The 16,702-nt window shown below is 40.5% G+C and overlaps 1 long non-coding RNA gene across 1 annotated transcript; it reads right to left on the reverse strand.

The window, feature by feature from the left end:
• Positions 1-593: 593 nt before the first annotated feature.
• On the reverse strand, positions 594-16,650 carry LOC116853789. Its single transcript, XR_004380035.1, has 6 exons — positions 16,457-16,650; positions 16,034-16,147; positions 14,809-14,987; positions 14,230-14,369; positions 1,105-1,210; positions 594-922 (listed from the first exon to the last, which is right to left on the reverse strand). It is a non-coding gene; the product is annotated as an uncharacterized LOC116853789 (long non-coding RNA).
• Between the last annotated feature and the right edge of the window lie 52 nt (positions 16,651-16,702).

The raw sequence follows: 16,702 nt of genomic DNA on the forward strand, positions 1-16,702 counted from the left end.
CTAATATTACTTTTTAATATTAATATGATTGTGGGAGGATAAAATTGTCCAGTATGTTAAACGTACGTATCGAAATTTTTCTTTATCGATTATCGTACGCGGAGAATCAACCTTCCATACTTAAACCGATCCTTGAATCCCAATTTATATATATATATATATTTTTTTTTTTATTAAAATCCCAAAACCCCATTAAACCGATGACTCAAATAGATTCATTATATATGTTGCGAAAAAACTGCCTCCGCCAGGACTCGAACCTGGAACCTCCCCACTTTACGGGCGGGACGCCTTTCCATTCGGCAACATATATAATGAATCTATTTCAGTCATCGGTTTAATGGGGTTTTGGGATTTTAATAAAAAAAAAAATATATATATATATATAAATTGGGATTCAAGGATCGGTTTAAGTATGGAAGGTTGATTCTCCGCGTACGATAATCGATAAAGAAAAATTTCGATACGTACGTTTAACATACTGGACAATTTTATCCTCCCACAATCATATTAATATTAAAAAGTAATATTAGTATTTAATAATACTAAGACATCCGTGCTTGCTCCTTATGTGCCTTTTCAAATCTTACTGTTAGTTAATCTATTCGAGGAGCTTTCTATTATTTAGAAATATTACAAATTTAAATAGATACGATTATTGAGTATATAAATAAGATATATTAAGAGAAAAAGAGGAAAGTATTCCACAATGTGCTCCAAATATGAAACACAAACACTTGAACGAACGATTTCCTAATTGTTTTGAACTATACATTTAATATAATGGCATGCAAAAAGTCACTACGGTAAATCGCATTGATTTGTATTGTCGAACAATTTTTATAAAAACCCATCACCTTTCAAATTTTAAACCCATTTTTCTTACTCACCGAAAGGTGTCGACCACGTTCTGCTCACAGTTCTGGAACAAAAAGAGAATTGATTAGATTTATGTCTTTGACTCAACAAACAAGTATTTGTGAACACAGTTAACTCTTTGCGATCGTAATTTGAATAATTTTTATTCTGAAAATTATATCTCGGCTTTTGACCGTGAAAGGTTTAACGAAAAGGAATGTGGATAATATAAGTGTGTAAGTGTACCTTCAAGTCGAACCTTTCTCCGCCCGAACCGGATCCTCCGGTAATGCATCCTCATTCACCGGAACTCCAGCTGCCTTCTCGGCGCGGCCACAACTGTGCCATAGATCTGCAAAAAATAATTTTGCTAATCAGTTATCATAATAACACGAAAAAAAATATTTGCTAATATATGGATAACTAAAAATATTAACTGCAGGAGCACATTTTCTTGCTTTCATAGTAAAAGTTATTTAGTTGTGATAGTTACAAGATTTGCTAGTATATATATTAGCAAATCTTTTAGCTATCACAACTAAATAACTTTTACTATGAAAACAAGAAAATGTGCTCCTGCAGTTACTATTTTTAGTTGTCTATGTATTAGCAAATCTTTTTTTTTCTGTGAAGAGAAAGAGATATATCGCACGGTTTTGATGAGTAAAAGTCCGAAGTTAGTTGACAAGAGATTACAAGAATAACCAAATTCTCTCAATGTATTTTTTCCCAAAATACAAAAAAAATTGAATATGGTGACTAATCTAACAATTCTGACAGCTCGCGCTATTCATGCTGACGGCGATTCTAGTACGATGCTCGTACGGACGGGACGTTGCAATGAATCTCAAATGTATTTCAATCGACTCGGAAGTAACGCGCGACGTCGTCTATCACGTATGCCTACTTGTGAGAATTGATAGCGCGCCGTATCGTTATTTCGAAGGTCGCACGTACCTTCGCGGTAGGCTCGTACCGTTGCCAAAGATAAATCCGACAATATGCAATTATATACTCTTATTTTTACGAGATCAAAGAATAAAATAATCCGAGCGTCACGAATAATATTTATTACGCGCAATCAGCTCGTCAGTACGACGATAATTAATCGCTACCTTGTACACAGAGAGAACGATTTGGTTGAATCAAATAAATGCTTCTTTGGAATAGTCCAAACGAATTTCTTGATTGATTGAACGAAATTTTGTTTGAAGCAACAAAAATATTTATTTGCGGTTTAGTTCCAAAAAAATATTTTTATTGTGTCAATCAAATAATTTGTTTGGACTATTCCAAAGAAATATTTATTTGATTCAATAAATCGTTCTCTCTGTGTACCTGAGTCGCGAGACTTTGATTGGTTTTTTAGCGAATTTCGTCGAATGAGTGACTTTTCAGTACTTGAAAAATTATGATGCATCGCTGCACCTGATGCAATTCCGGACACTCGTTCTGACACTCACGTACATAGGACTCGATTGGAGGAACGTGTCTTAACTAACGCGATGCCGACGGGAGTTCGATTGAATATGTCGAGAGAGTCGGCGAAATATTTCAATCACCTCGACGGGAGTACGATACTAACGTGTTGATACACGTGCTCCACGATACGCGTGCTCCTCACCGGCTTGGAGTATAATGAAAACACTCGGGTGAGTGCGCGACCCACGAAGATAAGTTTAAACGCTTGAAATGTTCGGGATGTTTTTAGAGTGTTTATTGTTGTGATCGCTCAGCCGCTCGCGCAACGGCTGGCGATCGGCGGTTGATGACGTAGCCCTTTTTGCTCATTGTTTTGGTACTCCCGTGCGTTGTTTTGGATTACGTCGCAAGACTTCACGTCGACGAATGTATCGCGACACGAAGAAAATGTATCGGCGCGTTAATTACAGTTTTCATTGGGCGATTAAAATAATCTGTCGGATCTCGAAATACCCCATCGAGCTCTCCTCGATATTGCGTTAATTAATACTTTCTTTTTTTTACTGAATCGCGTTAACGTGAGTGTTAGTGCCAGTGACTGTCCGGAATGACGGAGCAGCTGAGAGCAGGATATTAAATTGTAAAGTCAAGACGAGACAGACAGCATGTCGAGATATAGACAGCAATGCATTATACATTTCCAGTTACGTGAAATCATTGATTTAGCTATAAGTAGACAGGGTTTTTCTTTGAAACTCAAGACAGACAAAATCGCGACAAGTAGTCATTTATGGAACTTAGGCTTGTGTAACGTGAATATTTCGTCATTCTCTATTAATCTTTTAAATTAGACAGAATTCGCAAGATAGAAAGACATGTGAAAAATCACATGTCTTTCAAATATATAAACACACGCAGAGTCACACAGAGATACAGGGAGACTGTGAATATAAGATTCTTTGATTCTAATAAAAGTACACATCATATTTGACAAGATCTGCATTTAATTTCCAAAAACTGCGGATCAAATTGGCAGTCTTCTTCGGCACCAAAATGGAAGCCAACTATCTTCACTTCAATATTGAAGTAAATTTCAATTACTGCGGCGCGAATGTCTTGACTGCGCTAGCTCACACTTGGACAATGCTCTATGCACTTTATGTCTCGCACATACGCCGACGTACGTGTTTGTTGCTCGCTCATTAAGCGGTCAAGAATATTTCGCACGACATAAAGCCGTCGGAGAGCTCGACTCGACGCTGGTTTTTATTGACAACCAGACGTCAACGACCAACGCGGCGTCACGCGCGTTGTACGCGAATTTCAAATAACGCTCGACGGAAAATTGCGACGCGTGTAACCACGGCAATTACGAAAGGCTCGATCAATTGCAAAATCGCGCGATCACCGCAAATGTCACGACGCGCTTGCAGCGACAAAAACAACACTAATGTTAGTGTGACTGAACTTTTTGTTATCCAGAAATCAGGTGAAAAACTCGAAAGATTTCTGTAGATTTCTGATTTTTATTCAGCCAGTTGCTCTCGCTTACCTCAACCGAGTTTTAAAGCACCTACACTGAAGAAAAATTACCTTAAAATCAACAAATATTTCTTTGATAGGTGCTATTAACATATTTATTTATAAATCTAAATTCTCTTTATTTAAACCAAATATTGTTTAGTTAAATCAGGTAAACAATATTTGATTTAAATAAAGAGAATTTAGATTTAAGTAAATATGTTAATGGCACCCATTAAAGAAATATTTGTTGATTTGAAGGTAATTTTTCCCTCAGTGTAAATGATTAAACGAATTTGGTATTTTAAGCTTTCGCAGCGTTGTCCAATACTTTGCTTGTTTTTCGAGTTTGAACTGCGTCCTTTTTGTGTTTGGTTCCAACGTTTCGTGAACATTTTAGTTCACTTCTTCAGGGAACAGGTTTTAACCGAAACGGTTTTAGATTGCCCTGCTGAAGAAGTGAACTGAAATGTTCACGAAACGTTAGAACCAAACACAAGAAAGACGCGGTCCAAACTCGAAAAACAAGCAAAGTATCGTTCAGACGAGTGTTTTCCGTCACAGTAACAGAAACATTATTTCTCGTCAACGAATTTTCCGTTCGGCCCCTATTCAGTTGTACAAACCAATTTTCTTCGCTGCGCAGCGCACGCCAGTAAATACAGCAAAAATGAACGCAGCTTCAATGTTAATTAGCGGTGGAAGAAGTAGTGGTCGGCCGCGAAACGCTCTGTCTCGACCGCTCAATCGTATTGTCCGCGCGTGTCGACTTCCGTTAGTTTTTAACGATTGTCATTTCCGACACCGATGTCACGATGTTGCGGCACGTAACCGCGTATCGCGCTCGGCCCGACGATTTCTCTCGAGCGTTTTCAGCGTTATCCGCCATAAAAGTGCTCAAATTGACCGACGCTTTTGTCTGGTCATCGCGCTTCTGCGCTTTGTTATTGTTTCAAGCGTTACGTCTGCTCGTTAATATAAGCGCCTATTTTCGCGCACTTATGCAACGATCGTAGGATCTCGAGAGCGATGCTATATTATACGCGGCTATTGTGTACCGTTATTATATTATTATTACTACCGCTTTAACGTGCTATTAACTGGGACACGCGTGTGATCCGCTTCTGGTCCGTGATATAATTTAGTAGATTTACCCACTTCTCGATCCGAATACAAAAGGCGTGAGACAGTTAATGGGATGTGTGAATAACGCGTAAACGTGGCTTTCTCGTCGCGCGGATCGATCGCGTGTTATCATTGATAATTGCACAGAGAGAAGACAGAAAAAAGGGAGAGAAAGGGGAACACAGGGAAAGGAAGAATTCGGGTCATTGTCCGCGCACGTAAAGTGTAAGGCAGCGACAATAGCAGAATCCTCATTAACGGGGTCTCCGTTAATGACAGTAACGAGCAACGCCCGATTTCGACACCGCCGCGACCGGATGCGCTATTATGACGTGAGTCAACGATTTCTTCACATCCGACAAATCGACAACTGATCGTATCGCATACGCGCGCTGCTCGCGTGCGGTTAGGCCAGTGTCTCCCAATCGAAATCTCTCGGGTCGATGACTTCTACGGAGTCACAAAATCTAAAGAGTTCTGAACTTTGTCTTGACGTTGAAGTTATGCGCGTATTTTAGATCCTTATTAATAGTCGTCATTTGAAACTTGCCTCAGGTGAAATACTTAGGTCCGTATTAATAGTTGTTACTTGACCCACGTGAGACACTCAGATTTTGAGTTAGAGTTGAGTCTTTTATTTGAATCATATATGAAACATGCGATATAAAGGAAGAGGATTCCTAAGGTCGGTTTTTGGCACCCTCTGAAATTGATCCAAAAATATCAGAATATATTTTTGTAAGATATCTATTGAAATAAAGTGATTTTATTCTAAACGGACATATTTTGGTGCCTGCTTATACTATAATTCTAATTAATCCCATTTTTATCACTAACGCTCTTGTGTCATCTCCTGCATATCATCTCCTTACATTTGTAAGTATATTTGTAGTATCGAGCGCGCGCGCACACACACAAATGTAAGGAGATGATATGCAGATGACATAAGAGCGTTGGTGATAAAAATGGGATTAATTCGAATTATAGTATAAGCAGGCACCAAAATATGTCCGTTTAGAATAAAATCACTTTATTTCAATAGATATCTCACAAAAATATATTCTAATATTTTTGTATCAATTTCAGAGGGTGCCAAAAACCAGCCTTAGGGACCCTCCTCCCTTGTAATCGCGATTCAGCTGAAAAGGCCACATCTGACATTAAATTCAAATGTGAATGTCTCACTTGAAGCAAGTTTCAGGTAATGACTACTAATACGGACCTTCATGCTCGAACGATTATCTATCTGATTGTTCTCTTTGACCCGTTTTGTTTTCTTTGTTATTTGAATCTCTATGCGTAGGAATTCTACGGGATGTGAGGCAAGTTTTGTGCTGAGAACTTCACCGGAGAAAGAGCAGGGAACACTGGATTAAAATAGTTGTGTAGTCGCGAAGTTGCGACGTGGCCACGTGCGCTGACGGAAATGTCGCGTGTCGTAAGAGATTGCTGAAAAACTACGTAATTTCAACGCGCCGCCATCAAATTCCGACAATCCGTTTTTTCTTCTCCAGCTTGTTCGATGTTAATGGAGATATTAATATTTATGTAATTTTTGTTTTATTTTTTATCGCATTAGTTAATTCTTAGGTGTTCTCATGTGGCGGAAGTTTCCAAACATACAGGAGTGTCCGCGGCATGGAATCATAAATTTTACACCAATAGATTTCCCCGCAAAAAAAACGCGTTTATAGAAATGTTTTCCGGTAAGAAAAAGGATTCGAAGAAAGTCAATGGCGAGCGATAGCCGATTGATAGCGTTCTAGTGGGTAACGGCCGGGAATTCCGTGTAATCGCGGGTGATAACGCGCAGATTAACATAAATCACGACACGTGGATTTCGTCACACGAAAGTAGCGGATCTTGCGCGAGGATCTAGGATTCGCGGCGGGGGAGCTAATCCGGTCGTTAGCTCCGCGAGACAATTCGACGGAACTTTCTACCTCACGATTCATAAATCTCGCCAATCGCTAATAAAACTATCCGGCCATGAAGCGCGCCGATTTTCTAGGCCAAGAGATAACGGCGCGGTCGCTTTGCTTACGTCGGGCCGGGCAACGGCAAAAAGATCGTCCGGTCGCGATTTACGACGAAGCCCGACGTCGCGGGCGACGGCGGCGCTCATTATGACGCTCGAACTCAAAACCGCGCAATATACGACAACGTAAGAGTCGTTAAACGCATTAATGGCCATTGCATAACGTCCTCACAACTATATAATCTTATATAATAGCGTGCCAAGTTATCTATCGTCACGGTGTCGCGGATCGGACGGATTTTGTATGAAAGAAACCGAGCTCTGTGTCGTAGCTGTAAAACAGTTTTCCGAGTCTTTTACTTGTTTTCTTTCTCTTTCCTCGAAGGAAACGAAAATTAATGATTTATACGGTAAGAATAATTTACAAACATAGCCACGTGAGCCTTAACCCACTTAACAAGCCAACCGGTGAGATAAAATTCAGCCAACGTCCTTTCGTAGTTGGAAAATTTCACTATGCGCGTTGTCTTACTCTGTTGTTAAAAGTTCCTCCTTTGACACACACAGAGAGAGAGAGAGAGAGAGAGAGAGAGAGAGAGAGAGAGAGAAATCGATTCCGTATTGCATAAAAATAAAATTTAATTCCATCTTACACGCGACATTTTCAATACCGATCACGAATTGCACGTCAAAACCAGCCGCATGAATCCAGAATTATCCCCGTGGCGGAATGTCGTCGCTCAAGTGTTACAGAATATTGTTTCCACGAATTGTATTACGCGTAACCAAGAGCGCCGCCAGGTGTGACCGGTAGATAACTGTTACGTTTCCGGCGTAAAATCGTCAAAATCTTTTTCCTTCCCTTCTCTCTCTCTCTCTTTTTCTCTTTCTCTTACTCACTTATTCACTCACTCCTCTTTGAGACGCGATTATGTCGCCGCTACTCCTTGCAGACATTAACGTAAAGCTCACCTCTCGTAACGTCTAATTCGAGGCGTTACTCAACGCCCCAAAGTTACGTGACCGGTCGTTCTGTAACAAGGCGTTACAGCGTCCCTCGTTACGAATTCGTCGGATCAAGCGTGAAACGCAACGACGTGCCGCGAATGTCGGACATTGTGCATCCTCGCGTTTTCTCTCCGCTCGCGCGAGACACTCACTTACGTAATTTGCGTACACATCCGAGCTTTCCGTATCCGCGTCTGGATACGGCCAGAAATCGATCGGCCGAATTATTCCCCACGACCGCTTTCCGCAGATACAGATGGTGTAGTTGCGTGATCGCGGAGATGGAAGTGACCCAAATTGCTCATTGTCGCGCATCATTATTCATTATTACGAAGTTGCAAGTGCTCCAATGTGTCCCTCGAATCAAATTTTGCTTGATTATTTTAGAGCTCACGAGTAGAACAAGAACAGATTGCATAATATTGCATATAATTGCTCTTGTTTTCCCTGTCTTTCTCTCTCTCTCTCTCTCTCTCTCTCTCTCTCTCTCTCTCTCTCTCTCTCTCTTTCTCTCTCTCTTTCTCTCTCTCTTTCTCTCGATCTTCGATCAATAGACTCGGGAAATCAAGGTTCTCGCGATGGCTAAATCGCAACCAGCATCAATTCGCGCGCGTGTATCAGAGATATCGCGATTGAGAAACGCGGTCCGCGTATGATCTCTCTCACGAGATTAATAGACGTTACTCTATAGGCTTTCTGCAACGAACACCGAGCTCGATTATGGTAATAACAAGCGAGAAACGCGTGTGTCATAGGAAACGCGAGCGCTCGTTAAACACTAATAGTGAAACGCTTATACCAATCTCCCAACTGCATCTCGAAAAAGTCCACGAAAAAACCGATTGATCCTTGCATAACGGTTATAGATAACATTATTATCGTATTACATCGTGCACTCCGAGCGTGTGCACCGGCAAACTGGTTTTCCTAGATACACAATTATTGCTCCCGGCCGACATATAAAAGTCTAGTCGATAAGTTCAGTCAAATTCAGACGGAACATTTCGTACAGTTTTTTTTCGGGGCTGTACACGCCGAAAGTTTATTGCAAAGCTCAATCTCCTTCGATGTCGATCGAAGGCCCGTCGTTTCGCGAGACTCGGCGCGCGCTTTTAATGAAATTTTTCTCTATTCCTGGGGAGAGAGAAGCTCAGCGCTCAGTTTCCCCGTGTACACTCTCTTTGTGCCGACCAATCTGGCATTCTGTGCATCATGCGCGGTTCATTATTAAACGCGCCACGCCCTTACATGTCCCGCAGGCTGCAGCCGCGGCGGGCTGCAAATTGCAGCGGCGGGATGCTGCGCGCGCGATGCACCGCTCGCTCGGCGGAGATAAATGGCAGGCACGTTTAGTCGCCGAGAGAGTTTGCCGAAAGATATATCGGGAATCCGACGGGAGTAGCAGGCAGAAAAGAAAGAAAAAAAGGAGCATGCCGCTGCAGCGTGATGAGCTATGCGCGGTTATAGCGTGTCTCCTGTTCCGATTATAGCCGATAGCAACAGGCTGGGAGTAAAATGTAATTCAATGGATACTCTCGCAGTACGTGCGACGCATCTCTCCGGGGAGAAACGTGAAAAATACCGCCGCATAATAGCGCACTCCGATGGAGCTTCAAGCCGCAGTCTTGAGTGCGATCTCTGGTCTTGTTCAAATGCGTAAAAATGCTTCCCTCCGCGCGCGCCATTTATAATTCTAATAATACCGACCAACAACACTCACTGGGAGCTTTGGACGAGGTAAATTTTCGACGATACGAGAATGAAATATCGCCACGAGAAGATAATATTAGGAGGATTGCATCGAGGCGAAGAAGATATCGTGAGAGGTGCTGGAGAACTGCGGAAAGTACATTGGTCTCTACGGTGTGTAGCTGCGGGATTAATTACCGTCGACAGAAGTACCGCAAGAGCGCGTGAAGAAGCGCGCGGCTATTAATTACGCCGGTCGCGCATAATGCACAAATATAAATCACGCATAACTGTAAATGCGTTACGTTAGATGTGGGAAACGCGTGTAATACGAAGCTGCTACAACGGTGTGATAAAGGTCGCGACAGAGCGGGTGGGGGTCAAACGGTCGATAGATCAGTTGTGACTAATTAAATCCTTTTGCCGTCCGACGTCGGTCGTCAAGGATAAAGCAGTGTCGGGGCAATGTCCTGCGAGATTCGTTTGCGTAACGAACGGCGATGTAACCTTTCCATTGTACCACTTAAGGCCAACAGCTGGAAAGGTCGATTCTGTAAGCGCGAAACGAAATCGGGACGAATTTAGGATTCGGCCGCGCGGATGGTGCAATGCGGAAATAATTATTGGGAAAAATTACATCGCAGGAAGATGAAGTTACGGATCTAACCGTTGCTTTTTGTCGACATCTCTTATTGCTAAAAAAAAATATCTCATTGGTCCAGGTAGAATTCTAAATGTCATACGGAGAGAATTTTTTCCATTAAATTACCATAGAAATTATCTAGTAGAATTTTGTAACCGAGAAATGATCGACGTTTTGCAGTAATTCACTATCTTTTCATTTCAAATGTGCTACTTATATTTTAGGAACTTAAAATGTACTATTAAAACAACTTGTTGCGTTTCTAACGAAATTTACTATGTTTCTTATTAACATACTCTTACTGAAAGTCTATTCCTGGACTGCTACAAACATAGCAAGATTGAAAAGAATTTATATGAGAAGTTATAACATTCTCCCCGTGCATACTTAAAATTTATCGCTGTTACTCGTATCTGGTGGAAAATTGTCCGTGATACGCGTAAAATTTACAGCAGCAACGTATCAGTAATATCTGCCAGGAAATTTAAATGGTGTGAAGATTTGTTTGTCTCTAGTCTTTTTTGTCTACTACAGTTTTATAGGAAGTGTGAGTGGCCTTAATCTAGATGGGCGCCACAGAGAGACTTTCTTGCTAAATTTTGCAAATAGTTCAGACAGGAATTCTGTCTCTCTCATCTATATCGATTAAGTATAAAACATATGCGATACCGCGATGTGCTAGTCATTTATACATTTTAGCTAATTTATTGGCTAATGTATATAGATTATTTTTGCTATGATCATTTTTTTAAGTGCAATATCGTAAAACTACAATTAACGAAGGAATTACTAGGCGACACGAAGGCGACACGAGTCGCTTCTCGCGCTCTCACCGAAAAATTTCTCAATTTTTCACTGCATTTCCAAAACTGCGGTACGGTAATGCGTGGATCGAAAATTATCCTATTAAAATTCTACTTCACTTTATATGTCAGGACATCAAGGATCGCCCGAGGCAACGTCCTGCGCTAGTTACGTAAGGCAGCGGCAACGCGACCGTGAATTTATCGATTCTCCGCTTATCGTCGAGCGACCGCCTTGATATCTCGCTTGCCAATTCGTCCCGTTCGCAGAGAGTGTAAAAATATCTCAAATGCAAAAAAAATTATCTTTTCGTGGAAACGGTGTTCCGCGATGGTGACATTTTAGAACATGGTAGGCGACACGTCCTTCGATTAAATGGTCATACTGCTAGAGTATAGTAATAATTGTAATATTCACGTTTAGAATCACATTATCCCCGCCACGCATTTAATATCGCGTAACTATAAGTTTTCAAAGCGTTTTGCACGCGCTGCTTCTTCCAGCTTCCAGTAAAAATCTCTCTTGGGAAATGTTTCGGTTTTCGGAAAAATGGGTCGGAATTCTTATGAGCGTCAAAATAAAAAATCGCGTGCAGAAAATACTCCCGTCGCGAGATTAATCGACGCTAAATATAGACCGCGTAATTATAATACACGCGTGCCCACGCGTTCATCTGCACACATATAACCGCGGTGAATGTCATCTGTCCCGCAAGGCTGGAAATTCCACGACACATCAATGATAAAATAATTAAATATCAGGCTTATTTGGTGTTGTATAAATTAATCAATCGTCGAGGGAAATAATGTGCTGCACTGAGAAGCAGCATCTCACTTAAAATTTACATAATATAAAGCTTATACTTCTGTGAAATAAAGTTTATTCCTCTGCGAATAAACTTTATATACAGATAAATTGTGAAGTTTTTTTTTCCAGTATGTGATGATAGCTACACACCGACGTATTTAAATGAGAACGTCCTCGAACAATTTGTAAAAAATGTTTGAACCTTTCACTGGAAGATCCCCCTCACCATGTGGGATACGCGGTTTTTCTTCCAGAATTCTTCGATTGTACAGATTATCGAAATCAACGCTCGGGCGCGCGCGTGTATGTATGTATGTATGTATGTATGTATATATATATATATATTTTGTCTGTGTGTGTGTGTGTGTGCGTGTGTGTGCGTGTGTGTGTATGTATATATGCGTATGATTCCACCGTACCACGACACGTATTAGGCAATCATTCGGCATTCTCAACGAGGCGTTATAAAACCCACCTTAAAAACAGACACGCGAAATAGGAGGGCAAAGTGAGTGCGGAGAACGAGAGGAGGAGGAGGAGGAGGAGAAGGAGAAAAAGGAGGAGAAGCATGAGAAGGAGGAGGAGGAATCTCGTAATATGGTAATACCACACGTTCGGTGGGGCATTGAAGTTACATAATGGTACACGAGAGTACGCGAGAGACATCGCGATACACAAACTGGCTGGCTATCAGAAACCTCGGGAGTCATTATGCAACGGAGACGCGAGCAACAAAGAGCCGGGAACACCATCGCGCCGTACCACGAGCCCGATCCGGAATGCCAAGACGCGAATTCTACTTTGCAATCGCGAAGACGTTCTCTCGATCGACGTCCGAATCGGTGATGCCGATTTCGGGGTACAGGCCGCGGACCGTTCGCGAATAAGAGGCCGCGTTTGACTCATAAACTCGTTAGTCAAATGAGGTCATCCGTTGATCAGGGGGGCGGAAAGTGATTCACTGATACTTAACGTCGACGACGGTGATGTAACTCGAGACGACCGACTACGACCGACGTGAATTTTGCACGACGACGTGGCACCCGAGGTTTCTTTAGGCGCGGTCCATAACAATTGTTTAATAATCAGGGAAAGCGCGACACGAGAAAGGAAAGCACGGTGTTTCAGTTACAACAATCGGCCTTTGCACGGCGAGCCCGTCCGCGGGCTCGCCATCCGATACGTGTTAATTACCGCAAACACCTCGTTTAAACTCCCTCGTATTGTAATGCTTATGAGAAACTCATTTATGAGAACCTCGTATGAAAACTTCACTGGAAAATGCATTATTGCATGGATATATTTATGCAACGCTCCGTCTCGCCTATAACCAGTTGGATTATGCCAGCTATTCAGTAAGCAATGGGATATAAATAACTCCCATGTTGCAAAAGTACATTGATTTATAAGTATAAATATTAAAAACGCTCGTATTCCATATTCAAAAAAATATTATCCTATTCTTAGCAAAAATCCTCTTACACGTAACTTCAAGAAAGGATTCTGTTTTAAAACAAAAAAGAATTCTAAAAAGGAGTTGTATGGTTGCAACATGCTATTTTCTGTAATCCCATATATTCCAAGTGAAAACTCTTATCGAAAGAGTAATTATTTCTCTTCTAATGATATTATTCTAACTTTTTTTCCAATTTTTAGTCAAGAGGAATATATTTATTAGAGGAATATATATGTGAGTATTAATAACAATATATTTACGTACATCTTATATTTAAATACTTATATTTAAGTACAAAATATCTTTTTGACTTTTCATGAAAGCAATTTTTTATTATATTTAAGTGTGTGTGTAAAATAATTTAGATTTAAATAAATATATTATTAATGCCCACCGAATAAGTATTTCTTATTTTTTCTCAGTGTACTGTAGATGTGAAAGAAATTCTGTACTGTAGATACTGTACTATAAATACTGTAGATGAGAAAGAAACATGTAGATGAAATTTCTCTGTCTGAAAAATATTAGAATATTTTCTTTTTGTTCTTATAAGAATCCTTTTGAGGTCACACGCATAAGAGTATTTCGTTAAAGATTTGTATTCTTCTGAGTGCACGAGACAGTTTCGTCGATCGATAAACATCGTCTATTTTGATATAGTTGTTTATGGTTCGGCTGTTTACTGCCGGATGTTAACACAAGTATCATAGCAAGAGTGATTGCTCTCACGGGTAGCGCATCCCGCCGCATTTCGTAATGCTGATCGCGAGGTGCCTCAGCTGAGGTCGGGTCGGTTCGCGCATCTACTCGCGGTTAACCTAACGTACATAAGCGGCCATAATGCACGGCGGCGATTTCGTCACCCGCGTCGAGCGTCGACGCTCGACAATAGGAGAATGGGCATGAAAGGTTACGTACCTTCAACACCGCGCTGGAACAGTTATGAAATACGGGGCAGCGGACTTGTGCTCGTCGATTTCTCGCCTCCGCGTCGAAATACGCTCGCCCTCGCACTGCTTTCTCCGATAATACACGGGGATGGACTGGAATAGACACATCTGGAATAGATTCAACACAAAGTCAATTTCTACGAATTCAAATGAGCACGAGTGAGAGAATATACGTCGATTTTAAAGTAAAAGAGAGACAAAGAGTGACGCGTCACGAGAACTCGTAGACAACGCAGAGAATATTTTTATATTCGTGAGAAAACGATATAGACGCGTTGATGTACGAAATTTCTGCGTAAACGGATGGACGCGTTTGCAGACGATCTCTAATATTACCGGGCGAGCCTCTTTGCAGACAGGATTACATAAATTATATTCTTGTCGTAAATTGCCCGTTTTACGGCTGGGCGAACTTTGAGAAGAAAAAAGGAAAGCTAACATCTACGAGCGTCGCACGGGAACAAACGCGATCCACCTTACACGACGCTTCTATCTCTATGTTCTTTCGCTCGAGCGGATATATTGAATAGCTTTTGCGTCGACATACCTCGTTTCTTGGGTACAAAGGCCATCCGTTTACCCGAAAACTGCTGCAGACTCGCAATTGCGTGGAATTGCGCGCTCGTCCGTTTCAAGTTGCATTCGTTCGAACTGACGCGTTTGCGCGCCGCGCGCAAACGAGTGGCTCTGCCCGCGCTTCAATAATCGACACGACGCCATAAATACCTATTGATAAATATTAATCGATATCGTAAATATCAATAAACAACTATATTGACTTACTGACCAAACGTATTCTTTATCACGAAAAGCGAAATCTAACCTTTACGATCATTCAAACTGATTTACTTTATACGGCGTTTCTATTTCTACTTTTTGCCCGGGCGAATGTACTGAATAGTTTTCACGTCGATTTTTACTTCGTTTCTTCAGAGACTACTTATCTATGCAAAAAACATTGCAAACACGCAATTACATGGAGCATGCCTGCGTTCATTCTGAATTGAATTCGTTCGAGCTCGAAAAATACGCACAATATGTACGAGTAAAGGCTCGTCTACAATACGCGGAATAAGCTTGGCATAAGTTGGAGTAAAAAATAAAAATGATTTATTTTACTTACGCCTACACTAAGAGAAAAATGTTTGGCATTTGTAATTATAATCATATAGAGAAATAATTACTATAAATTATGGTCAAAACAACCATTTTTTAGTTAATTGCACTATAATTTTAATAATAATAACTTTATATTCATATTATTACTACTATCTCCGTGTTGGAACAATAAAAAAATATAGTTGGGCCCAATTTGATGCCAATTACAAATACAATACAAATACCAAATATTTTTCCCTCAGTGCATACTCTAGCCTCCTTGCACCAAAAGTATTTCTCTTACTTAAATACTTTCGATGTGAGGAAGTTAAAGTATAGACATAAGCAAAATAAATTATTTTTATTTCTTCAACTTAACTAGTTTACTTCACATGTTGTAGACTTTGACTGTTCGCGTTTGAATATGATGACATAAAAATTTAGCAATAAAAATCTTTCCTTATCAAACAAATATGCTGCCCATATAGAAAACTACATGGAAAGTTAACTTCTATCTTTTTAATTCTAATTTTTAATTTAAATTGTAATTTAAATGTTATACGTGTTGTAATTTAAATGTTGCACTAGCTTCGACGCGATCTATCTTACACGTCGTTTCTGTACACACTTTCGCACGTGGATGAATATATTGAATAGTTTTCATGTCAACGTACCTCGTTTCTTGAGTATAAAGTCCATTTATTCATCCGCAAACTGCTGCAGGTTCATAATTATATACAACTCACTCCAGTTCGTCCATTCCGAATTGCATCTGTTCCAACTTGAGCCTACACACAGAAAAAGAATTAGCCGTGGGAGCTGAAATATATTATAAATATACTGATAACTAAAACAGTGTCGTTAAAATTGTAACAGATAATGTCGAGTTTACTGAAACTAAATTTATTAGTTACTTAAACTTTGGCTCTACAAAAAAATATTCGCTTCTAAATAGAAAGTTCCTATTGTATCATTTTGCTTTTCTACAAGATTACACTTTATGTCCGTCAAAAACATAAAACTGACGCTTCGGATTACAAATACGAATCAAGATTTCTCATCAGTTTTTAATTCGGATTAATGTCTCTCGTACTTACATGATTACGCGGTTTGATTCTTATTCCGCAGAAAGACGATTTCACAGTCACCGTAAGCGCGATAATTTTCTGCTTCTCGTGGTCTTTGTTTCAAGTCGCCACGATGCCTACAAGTGGAGTTATTAACAATTATGTCAATTCGCGTTGTAAATTTTTCGGCGTTATCGCTGTAGCGCGAGTTACGGATGAGTCGCCACGCGACGCAAGAGTGGAATGCGGAACCGGTTATTGCTTTCGGAATGTCAC

This window comes from Odontomachus brunneus, unplaced genomic scaffold (genome assembly GCF_010583005.1).
Source record: "Odontomachus brunneus isolate Ranch 3 - 2012 unplaced genomic scaffold, Obru_v1 Obru_scaffold_006, whole genome shotgun sequence".
NCBI lineage: Eukaryota > Metazoa > Arthropoda > Insecta > Hymenoptera > Formicidae > Odontomachus > Odontomachus brunneus.